Genomic DNA, 12,356 nt, shown 5'->3' with positions numbered 1-12,356 from the left:
CATATTTCTGCATTAGTCATGCTGTGCAAGAAGAATCAGAGCAAAAACGAAAAACCTCAAAAAAGAAAAACAAAAAAAATAGAAATAGTATGATTCAATCTGCGTCTAGATTCCATAGTTCTTTTTTTTCTGGATTTGGAGAGCATTTTCCATCATGAGTCCTTTGGAACTATCTTGGACCATTGTATTGCTGAGAAGAGTCAAGTCTATCATATTTGATCAACACACAATGTTTGAACAAGTTTTGATCTGTGAATTAAAGAAAATCAGACTCTCTAGTCAGTCCTCATGCTGGTAAACATTTGTTGTTTGAATATTTTTTTGTCAGTCATTGAAAATCTTCCTTCCCCACTGCTCTACAATTTGAGAAAGAAAACAAACACAAATAAAATCACAAACAAAATATCACAAAACAGATTTCTGCATTGGCCATGTTAAAAAAAAGTTTCATTCTGCATTCTAAGTTTTTTACAAATCAGGAGATGGAGAGCATGCTTCATCATCATTACAGTGTAGTCGGGATGGGTTATTGCATTAATCCAAATTTCCAAGTCTTTCAGAGTTTTTTATATTTACAATATTGTTTTTATCTGACGAATTGTTCTCTTGGTTTTGCTCTCTTGGTTTTTCTCTTCAGAAGAGAAGGACAAAAAGTAGAATTCACATTTTGCTAAAATCCCCCAGGTTCACCACCTTGGGGTCATTCTAACTTCCTTACCCTTAAATATTCTATATAGCCAGTCTCTTCCTTAATCTTGTTATTTCAGTTGACTTTACATCTCTAATATACATCTCCTTCTTTAGACTCACCCAGTCAATAACTAGTTCAGGCCTTCATCACCTTTGACCTCCCTGAGTATATTGTAGCTTCTTATTTGACCTCCCTACTTCAAGTTTTTTCCTGTGTTAATCCAGCCTCTGCACAGTTGTGAAAGGTATTTTCTTTTTTTTTTTTTGGAAAGGTATTTTCTTAAGTATAAGTCTGACTGTGTCACCCAGCATCTCGAAAAAGTCTAATTGCTCTCTGGTTGTCATTTGAAGCTCTTCTTGTCTTTCTCTCTTCATATGCATTATTCTCTTTCACATATTCTATAGTCTTACCATACGGGCTTTTTTGTTACAAATTGCTTGGTCTACCATCTCTGTTACTTTGTACTGGTTGTCTTTCATACCTGGAATGCACTTTGTGTTTTCACATTTGCTTGTTATGGTTTCTTGATTCATTCTTGACTCAGTTTATATATATCCCCTTCTTGAAACCTTTACTGATTTCCACTCCTTCCACTGTGTCTTTCCTCCTCAGATTACATGCATATAGATTGAGTATAATCCTACAGAGATAAAAATTAATCTTTAACAAAACAGAGGACTTCTAAGCATTCCTGATGAAATGTCCAGAGCTGTGTAGAAACTGTTTGTTAAATTGAGCTCAAAATAACTGTTAAAGAACCAATACATTTTCTTACTTTTAGGGAAATGGCATAAAGATATTTAGCCACCAATTTCCAGGACATTCTTTCCTTTATCTTTTGTTATGGTAATAGGGATGTAAAATTAATATGTAGAGGCAATTGATTCTTTTAGAGTAGAAAATTTTAAAGTCATAAATGATTTAATTGGACAGTTATTTTCTGTAGAGGGAGCTCTGGAAAGTACAAGAAAAAAAAGATGAAGAGAATGGTGGGATTGATAAGAGGGAAAGAAGCTGATTTATTATTTAGCTAATAATGGCTATTGCTAAGGAGAAGGTAAGACTACAATGTTGCTATAGCCAATATACATGCTGCAGTGTTGTTAAGTGTTTATGGAATGCTAAGAAGTGGAGAAGAGATAGTTATCTCAGGCAAATAGTGAGTTGAAATAAAAGGAAATCAAGAGTAGGAGAATATAGAAAACTTAAAAGTAGAAAATAATGAGCTGGCTTATGATAGAACAAACTAACTCCCAAAGGAGTTAGTTGAGGAAATGGACTAACTGTCTCTAATTTCTATAATTCATGTCAGGTACTTAGGAATAGGTTACATAAGAGGTTTCTGGGAATGATTTACAGTGACATCTTATAAAATGCAAAGGGTCAGACTGAATGACCTAGGTGGTATCTTCCTACTCTTTCTGATTCAATGATAGCTTGTGGCATTTTGCTATTTAGCACTAATGTACTTTGAAGATTATTTACTGGAAAATCTAATAAGAAGCTATTTTTTAAATTAGTATTAGAGTTCTTTGATAAATTATAAGTAGTCTGGTTATATGATATTGAGATCGTTAATTTGGTTCAGTGTCCTTTTTGGCTCACTTGTTAACATTGGCCAGTGATGGGTTATCTTCGCCCCCCAAAGCACTCTTCTTCCTTCCTTACCTTGTTTTATTACGATCAACACTGTCCTTCCAATCACCCAGAATCACAGCTATATAGTCTTTCTTGATGCATACTCACTCCATGTAGCCATTCAGGTGCCACATCTTTTCAGGTATAGTTCTCAAATATTTTTTTTTTATCAGTCCCCTTCTGTCTGCTTACATTGTCATCATCCTAGTTCAAGTTCTTATTACCTCTTGCCTGGAGTATTTCATTAGATTTCTAATTGACTTCCATCAAATCTTGAACCTGTCCAGTCTGTCCTCTGCCTCAGAGGTATCAAATTCCTGACCTATAAAATTCTTGTGTGCCTCAACCAGATTAAAATGTAATTGGGAAATGCTTAACACAATAAATACAATACAACATAGATAATGTTAATTTTTGACTTTCTAAGTCAATATGTGGCCTGCTGAGATCTATTTCTATTTGAGTTTGACACTACTGGTCTACCAGCTACCAAAGTCATTCCTAAAGAGCAGATATGACTTTGTCATACCTTTACTCAGTAAGCTCCATTGGCTCTCTGTTATTTGTAGAATCAAATACAGACTCTTCTGTTTGGTAGCTTGACTCCAGCCTGCTTTTTCTGTCCTATATACCTAAATCCCCTTGACACACTTCATTCTAGTCTTAACTGACCTTTTTGGCTGTTCCTCACATACAATTTTCTGTCTCCAGTATCCTTAGTCTTTGCCTAGACTATGTTTCCAAGTCTAGAATGCTTTCCCTTCCCACCCCTGTCACTTAGATCTTCTTACTCAAATGCCACCTCCTATCAATCAATCATCAATTATTAGTGCTCACTGTATGTAAAATACTGTGTTAAATGCTGAGGTTACAGAGAAGAAGCAAAAACTGCCCCTACCCTCAAAGAGCTTACTTTTTTTAAAAAGAGCTTACATTTTAATGGGAAGATAAATACAGTGTAGATGGAAAGTATCCGTGGTAGATATGCACTAATAGCCAGCCAACTGAAAAGTGCAGAGAGAGAGAATGGAGTGTCTTGTGAAGGGAACAGCAAGTTCCAAACACAAACTGGTAGTCATTTTTTTTTTTTTTTTGTCAGTCTCATCCTCTGGGTGCTAGTGCCTCTTCCCTGAAATTAGGTTGTACTTATACTTAGATGTGTAGCATGTAAGCTCTCTCAGTGCAGGGACTCCTTTTAGTCTTTGCATCCCCAAAACTCAGCACAGTTCCTGGAATGTAGGTGCTTAATAAATGCTTATTAGTGAAATTCTTTAGTTTAGTTTGGAACTCTAGCTTGTTGACATGCTGCATGTTAACTGTATGGATCAACTGTAAGGAATATTAGAATAATTTGTCTTTAGGAAAAGAAGGTAAAACTGCTTTATTGCACTGATTCTTAGAATTATATAAAACCAGACTACATTAAAAATTTACATTAATGCCTTATTACATAAAAACAACAAGAAAAAAAGCATGGCTAATATTTATGACATACTCATGAAGGAGTCTTATGCCAAGAATCCAATTAAATTTTTAGGAACAAGAATTAAGTCCAATTAATATTCCTTAGATGCATTGTCTTATTATTATTGCTAAGAACTTTAGAGTATGGTATAAGTACTTCATCATAACCTTCTTTAAGTTAAAGAGTAGTTAGGTAAATATAGCAAAATACTCTTCCCTGGAGTGTATTGCATTAGCTTTCTAGTTATGTAGGTAGTTAGTAAATATAGCAAAGAGTAGTTCGGTAAATGTAGCAAAAAAAGGAAGTCAGAGTTAATCTATGTATACCAACTTAGAGAACTGATCACTGAGTGAAGATGTGATCAATAACCAAGATCTCTTTAATTCTTGTACAACAAATACTTGCTTATTCATCCCAGTTTGGGGGAAACTGTCAATGAAAAAAATGGAGTTACAGAACATTTTTCAAGAAGTTAAGTTTTATTATTTTCAATTCTATACGTACTGGTGATAAGTTAACTGTCAGGAGATTTTTTTTAAGGTGAATTTATGTTGAGAGGCATTATGGTATAGTGAAAAGAACATTGGATTTGGAACTGGGACATCCTGGGTTCTGATATTTACCTGCTCTGTGACTTTGGACCACATTTCCTCAATATGGGCTTCAGTTTCCTTATCTTTAAAATAAGGGGGTCAGACTAGACTGGCTTCTGAACACCCTTCCAGCTCAAATCCTCATGACTGAATTATTAATATGAAAGTACATTATCTTTTATACTGGTTTTGCCATTTCACTGGTGTGAGGTATTTCCAGTGAGGCAATCTCTGATCTGCATCTGTTCAGCAACTTAAGAGCCTTACAGAAGTGCCCTTAGGCATTGAGAGGTTAAGTGACTTGTCTAGTGTCACACAGCCTACATGTCATAGATAGGACTTAAACCCCAATCTTCTTGATTCTCAGGCCAGATCTTTATCCAATATAACATGCTGCCTCTTGATAATTAGAATATCACTAATTATAATTGAACAAATAGTTGTTATTTTTCTGATATTCATTGTTTCAATTTAATAAACATTGCAACAAATGTTTAATTCAAATTGATGCTTTAATGATGCTTGAAAACAGTTTATTGTACATTTATGTTTAAGTAGGCTTAAGTTTTGCTGTATATAGTGTTAATTTGCTTGTGGAATGTGTATATTATACACAAGCCTCAGGCCAGAATTAATTCGTGGAGTCTAAATTTATAAAATTTTCTGTATTGTCCTGTTTTCTCTCCAGGCTGCTTTCTCCATCCTCCAATGCAGGTAGGAGTAGAATTTCTAGAGAGAAGAAAAATTAGATTTATTTAATCCACATTTGAAACTTGAAAACCAAATCTTTTCTCATGCATTAAGTACTTCTAACCATCTATGCTTTCTTGGGATTAGTAGTATTGATTCTTTATTTTCATTCTTGATTATTTTGGTTCTCTCTAGACTATTACTCCTTATAGTAAAGCTAAAATTAACTCATCAGTTGTTCTTTATTATTTACAGCAGATGTATACAATTTCTCCCTTTTTCTTTTCCAATGAGTATTATACTTTTTTTAAAAAGAGATGATAGTGACATGGTAATTCTCATTAGTTGTTGCACTGTTTCAATGAAGCTGAAAATAATTCTTTTGAATTCAGCTGCTTAAGTATATGCCGTGTTAGAACAGTAGCAATATAATCTTAATTTTTATGAATCTTTTCTTTACCATTCTCATTACATATTTGTTAAAACTTAGTCTCGCATCTATGAGTGTATTTTTAAAAAATGTCCAAAGGCTGCTTGATACTGATACTGAAAATCTTTGGAGAGTGATGCATGGTATAGGGATTCTCAGCCATTTTTATGAGGAGGAGCTACTTGTTATGTTGATAGTGTTTGTGGGAAGGGATCAAAAGTAAGAAGTTCTTATAATTAATCTTTTGAGCAATGATGGCAAATACTAACAGTGGGAAAGAAATTTGAAGGCACAATTACTGTGCTTCCTCTTTGCTGAGAACTGCTTTTAACTGGAGGGAAGTGGAATTGGCAGTGATGGCCAGGTTTGAGCTTTTTACAGAGAGATCTAATATCCTGATTGGATTCAGCATAGATAATAATGCTGTCATAGTGTTAGTAGTGTCTTTTATCATGAGGCTTATTATCCCAAGCTGTCTTTACTGGTTCATTCCTTAGATCATAAAATTTATGCCTGTAGTTGACCTAAGAGATCATCAAGTGTACACATGAGGAGACTGAAGTCCAGAGATGTGAAGTAACTTACCTATTATCATATAAGTAATGAGTAGAAGAACTGAGATTTGAACCGAGGTCCTTTGATTCCATTACTTCTGTCACTTCTTTGACCTTTGAAAGTTGCTAGACCTTCAGGAATGACTTTTTTAAACCTTTAAGTAGAATATATAATTTACATGTGCCTGTAATAAATTTGTGGTTTATAACTGTAGCCTGATTACTTGTTGATAATGTGACAATCTTTTTACTTAAAAAAATAACTATTGATATCTTTTGTTTTTTTAATCACCTTCATTTCCAAATATACCATATTCCCTCTCCTTCCCAGAGAACCACCTCTTAGAATAAGAAATAAAGAAGACAGAGGGGTCAATATTGATCATTATATTTACATGGTCTTCAATTTTATTTTCCTAGTTCTCTTTATTTCAATTTATATCAGTTCATAAGTCTTTTCACTGTTTTTTTTATATTTTGTTACTTAGAGTAAAATAATACTCTATTATATTTCTGTATCATTTTGTTTAGCTATTTGTTTAGTTATTCCATAACTAATGAGCATCTACTCTGTTTCTTGCTACCCACGAAACGTACTGCTCTAAATATTTTGGTGTACGTGGGATCTTTCTACCATTGACCTCTTTGGAATATATGCCTAGCATTAAGATCTCTAGGTCAGAGTTTGGACATTTTAGTCATTTTCTTAGCATTGTTTCTCAGACTTGTTGAACTAATTCACTACTCTACTAATAGTATATTAGGGGCAGCTAGGTGGCTCAGTGGATAGAGCACCAGCCCTGGATTCAGGAGTACTTGAGATCAAATCTGGCCTCAGACATTTAAAACTTACTAGCTGTGTGATCCTGGGCAAGTCACTTAACCCCAATTGCCTCCCCCCCCCCAAAAAAAAATAGTATATTAGTTTGTATGTCTTTCCACAGCTTCTCCAGCATTGATTATTATTATTTTTGTCCTCTTTGCCAAGTTGGTAGATGTGAGGTCAAACCTCTAACTTGTTTTGCATTTCTCTTATTATTAATGATTCCGGACAATCTTGCATGTGGTTGTTAATTAATTGTGTTTTTACTTTTGAAAACTTGTTTTTATAGTCTTCGATCCCTTTGGAGACCTTTCCCTATTGGGGAGTGACTTTTGAAATTATCTATTTGTTATATACAATATAGCAAATTAAATAATTTTTATATAACAAAAAGAATAATTTGGTATTGTTAGTAGGAACTAACACTTAGTAGAAGCTCTTTGCTTTGAACACTTAGTATGGTCAGAATTTAATATGCTTGCAACCACTTAAGAGTCTTGAATTCTTATAACTATTAAGGCTTTTTGAAATAAAGTTTATATTTACATCCTATTCAAAATACCCCTAATAATTTCTAGAGGGAAATGATATTAGAAATTTTTATATCAGGGTTAAAGCTTTTAGGTATCAGTCTCTTTATTAATTATTCCTTTAGGCTCCTTGAATCTTTCCAGTAGTGTTTTCAAAATCTTTTTGTTTTTCTGCCAGCCTTCAACCACCCGTCAATCTCTACTTTATAGTGACTACCCCTTTCCCCCACTCTGCTTCCCAACCTCTGAGAAGGCACTGATACTGAAAAGTTAGAGAAAAGCAGTTAATTTGGTTAGCATAATAATTTTAAAGATTGAAAAAAATAAATATTGGTGATGATTGGTCTTAGTGAAGTGACCCTGAAATGCAATAATGTTCTTGCTTGTGTTTTACATACACTCCTGCTTTTCCTAATACAATAAATAGGGGGAGCAGTAGATAAATAAATGACTGCCTTTACCTAAATTCTTCATAGGACATATATACAAAGATACTTAGGGTATCTTTTGTGCTACTTTACTGGGAGGTGAGTATGTTAATCTTTTTCATGTACATAGCTTACCAGAGATGCAGATGGTAGTCAACCCTAGCATGACCAGCCTCACATCTCAACCTCAGTTATAGGAACAGAGCTGTAGATTTGGAAGGGACCTCAGAAGCCATCTGATCCAGTCTCATTTTACAGATGAAGAAACAGAGGCTCTGGGTTGTTAAATGACTTGTATTTTTTTTTTTTTTCTGGGAAGGACTCAAGCAACTGCCATCCCCCAAATCAGTTTATTTGACAGGTTCCTACCCGGGTTGTATGCTTGGAGGTAGAGTCTATATTAGATGTATGCATATTGGGATGGGCTTGTCTGGGGAAATGGCACAGACTAGTTAAAAGGTATTGGGATGCATACAGACACACAGATGCTTAATATTTGTTGAACTTAATGTGACCATTAATGAAGTCATATGTTATAACTATATAGGTTATCTAGCTACAGAGGTAAAAAGGGCCACCAGGGATCATCTAGTACTACCTGAATAAGAATATTTTCTACCATGTATCTAATATGTGGATATTCAACTTTTGTATGATGACTGCATTACACTTTTGAATAGCTTTAATTATTAGAAGTCTACCTGGGGGCATCTAGGTGGCGGAGTGGTTAGAGCACCAGCCCTGGATTCAGGAGGACCTGAGTTCAAATATGGCCTCAGACACTTAACATTTACTAGCTGTGTGACCCTAGGCAAGTCACTTAACCCCAACTGCCTCACCCCCCCCCAAAAAAAAGAAGTCTATCCATATCATGAGTTTAAATTGCCTCCAGCCTTCTCATTTGTTGAGAAGCTAAAGGTCAGAAAAGTTGTGATTTGTCCAAGATAACATTACTAGTAAGCTGAATCACAAAACCAGTCTGGCCTCTTGATACCTTCCCCCCTCCCCCCCAGCCAAAATCTAAGATGCTTTCTTAACTCTGGGATTCTGGGAATCAATTGAAGCAGGCATATTTTAGCTAGATGGCCTTTTTTTTTTTTTAATGCTGAGATTTTGGGCAAGTCATGAATGTAATTTGCAGCAGTTTGCATGTGCTACAAATATAGCCATAAGTCATACCTGAAATCATTCACTGTATGCCAGAGAATATACTAAGCTCTGGGGACACAAAGAAAAGAAAATCCTTGCTGTCAGGAAGTCTAATGGGAGAGACCACATATAAAGAACTCGGTAATTTCAAGATAAATGTGAATGTATGCAAAGTAATCTGAAAGGGAAGACATTAGGATTTGGGGATCCCAGGAAAGAATCTCCATAGAAGGTGGGATGTGATTCTTGAAGGAAGTCAGGAAAACAAAGAGTCAGAGGTGAGGGGTCATGGTATTCCAGGTATTTAATTAATTTCATTAATGAACTGGGATAGCCAGTGTAAAAGGAGACAGGAGAAATGAAGTATTATGTTAAAAAAACTACAAGTAGGCCTAGCGTAGCTAGATCAGAGAGTGCTTGGAGGAGAGTTAGGTATAATAAGACAGGAAAAGTAGGAAGAGACCAGGTTATGAAGAGCTTTAAATACCAAATAGAATATATTTAACTTGATCTTGAAGGAAATAAGGTGCCACTGGAGCTTCCTGAGGGTGTGGGATTGGGTGGTGGTGATGTGATGTGATGAGATGCATGAGATGTATTTAGCAAACTACCTGGGACTATTTTGTATGCACAGTCACCTAAGAAGAATTTTTACATTTTAAGGTAATCTTTACTATTTAAAAATGTAAAAATCATTCTTAGCTGGTAGCCTTAGATAAACAAGTTATGGGTTGATGTAGCTCTTGGGCAGTGATTTGCCTACCAAAGTTACTTTGGCAGTTGAGTGAACAATGGGTTGGAGTAGAGATGAATTACTCAAGTTGTTTCAACACACAAAAAAAACATAGGATCGGGGAAGAAAAACAGGATCAAGTGAGGGTTTTTTAAGGATAAGGAAGACATGGTTATATTTGTAGGCAGCAGGGAGTTAGAGAGATTGAAGATGAGAAAGAGGAGGATAGTAGGGCCAATTTGCTGGATAGAAAGTACTATGGACAATGAACTAGTCATTTTAGTTATTATTCTTAGATAATGATGACCATTAGTAGTATTGTTTTCTAATATAAAACAAATAATTTAAAACATTATCAATGGATTAACTATTTTTTAAGAAAAGGTTGTATAATAGAAAATAATGTTTTTTAGTTTTACAATATTAAATCTCCCAGTCTTATGATTACTGAAAATTATATAGATCTATAAAATATTTGTAATATTAATATCACCTCTTATTTTTTAAATTTGCTTTGTATATATGGCCAAATATATAAAATATATATTTTGAAATGATTTAATTTGAAGCTATGAGAGAAAGTTGTTCCCAAATGTCTTACTACAATATTGTTAGGATTTAAATTGTTTTTGGTTTGTCTTTGCATTGTGGTTTATTAATTGTATAGCCATGTTTTCCATGTGTTAAGGGTTAAAATTCTAGCTAAACTGTCTAAAATATCTAATGAGTGGTCGCCAATAAATTATAAGCTTTAGCAAGAGTTAGACTTTTAAGCATTTATTAAGGAGAATAAGAATTTGGTAAAGAGAGAGAAAGGCCTAGATTCCTATCTATTAAAGGGAGAGCACATTTCTAGCTCCCTTCTCCGCCAGCGTCCCCAGGAAAGAGCCCCAGAGTCAGCACCAGTCTCTTCCTTCCTCCTCCCACTAGTCTGCGTCACTTCCTCCCCACCAAAGAAAAGACTCCTGGTCTTGCCCTCAAAGACCTTCGCTTCATGGGCAGAACTCTTCTACAGTAAGTATCCAGCAGGTGGCGTCATTCCAATCGTTACACATGCTAACTAAAAACAAATATAAAAGAACCATAATCCTTTAGTTCATTGAGGAAGACATTGATTTTATTGATCTTTTTTTTTTTTACAGAAACCTCAGTTTATATTTTGACTAATTACTTGTTAATGAAAATGAAATCAATAAATGTAATAAATACTCATATATAGAAAGCTATATGATCTTTTTTTGAAAGGCATCTTTTAATAGGAAAAAGATGAGTTTTCTAACCTTATAGAACTATTTTTTTAAATTTTTAGAAATTAATGAACTACCTATGAAAGAGGCAGTGGGACAGAGTGGATAGGTACTCCACTTCAGATTTGGGAAGCCCAGAGTTCCAGTCTAGTATCTAACATATAGTTTTGTGACTCCTAGGCCAACTGCGTTATTTCTCAGTGATGGCTGGAAACCTTTTAAGAATCTATGTTGTTGAGAAGGTGCTAATCTCCATTGGTAGAGGGAGCAACTGACCAGGATTTTTTTGTACTGCAGTGCCAGTGCATATGCACTTGGGTTTGACAATAAAATATCCATTAATTGCTCTGTCATTCATTTTGTACAATAATCACCTGTTATATTTCCTGCATTGTAGAGTTCAATGACTACTTTCTACATAGTATTGTTAGTAAAAATCTCTTACTTTGTAAACTGAAGATCTTGATTTCCTCTTTGGAACAGACAGTATTGTTTGAAGTTGTTGTCATATTTGCAGTATATAGATAATGACAAATATTACCTAGATAGAGACTCTCCTGGAAAGGAATCATAGTTATTACAGTAGCCTCCCTTTGACCCAAGGTTATTTTCTGTAGTCAGGAGAGTATGGCCAGAAGAAGTCAGCACTTCTGGCATTGCTAATTCACATTGAAGTTCATGTGGGCTGGGGTCGCTGGGAGGGGTGTGTGTATGTGGGGCGGGGATTGACATATCTCTTCCTGGTTTCTCCATATAGAACCACTACCATCAACAGGCTTCTAAAGACCCTGTGATCTAAAGGCTTTGTGGAAATAACAAGCAGCTTCCCTTCATGAGAAGTTTGGTGTTCCCTATTGTTCAGTAGCTGTGTCACCCACCTGTCAGGAAGGCTACTGTAATTGAATAATATTCTTTGAAACCACAGAAATAGAAAGAAGAAATTAGTTTGGGAAATCACTTAAGCTTGGTGAAGTAGTGATAGGGTACTTCAGTTATATTAATATGTGCTGAGGTTTTCTTTTTGCAAAATCAGTCACTATTAATTTCCTAGCTAGCTATAATGATAAATTCATTCTTTAAAAATGAAACATAGATTTAAATGATGTGATATAGTTCTGGGGCCTTTCAGAATAGCAGCAACAGAAAGAGAGTGGTAGTCTTTAAAAAGTGGTGTTGCTTATAATTTTTAAGCAGAGGGTGTAGAAGTTAAGTTGCAAAAGGAAAATGGGCTCTGGAAAGGTCTCATGATCACATATACTTTTTTCCTCTTCATCTTCAACTGTATATAAGTAGTAGAGTAATATTTATCCAGTAAAAGTAGCAATGTTAGGTTTCCTGTTAATCCTGATATTAAGTAATTTCCTTAGTATTTCATAGTGTTCAAT

The 12,356-nt window shown here is 34.8% G+C and overlaps 1 protein-coding gene across 2 annotated transcripts in view; it reads left to right on the top strand.

The window, feature by feature from the left end:
• WDR7 (WD repeat domain 7) overlaps window positions 1–12,356 on the top strand; it is a 454,202-nt gene that overhangs the window by 59,848 nt on the left and 381,998 nt on the right. The gene's annotated exons all lie outside the window — the stretch shown is intronic.

Source organism: Dromiciops gliroides, chromosome 1, assembly GCF_019393635.1.
Source record: "Dromiciops gliroides isolate mDroGli1 chromosome 1, mDroGli1.pri, whole genome shotgun sequence".
NCBI classification, from domain to species: Eukaryota; Metazoa; Chordata; class Mammalia; order Microbiotheria; family Microbiotheriidae; genus Dromiciops; species Dromiciops gliroides.
This window is presented reverse-complemented; position numbering and strand designations above follow the sequence as displayed.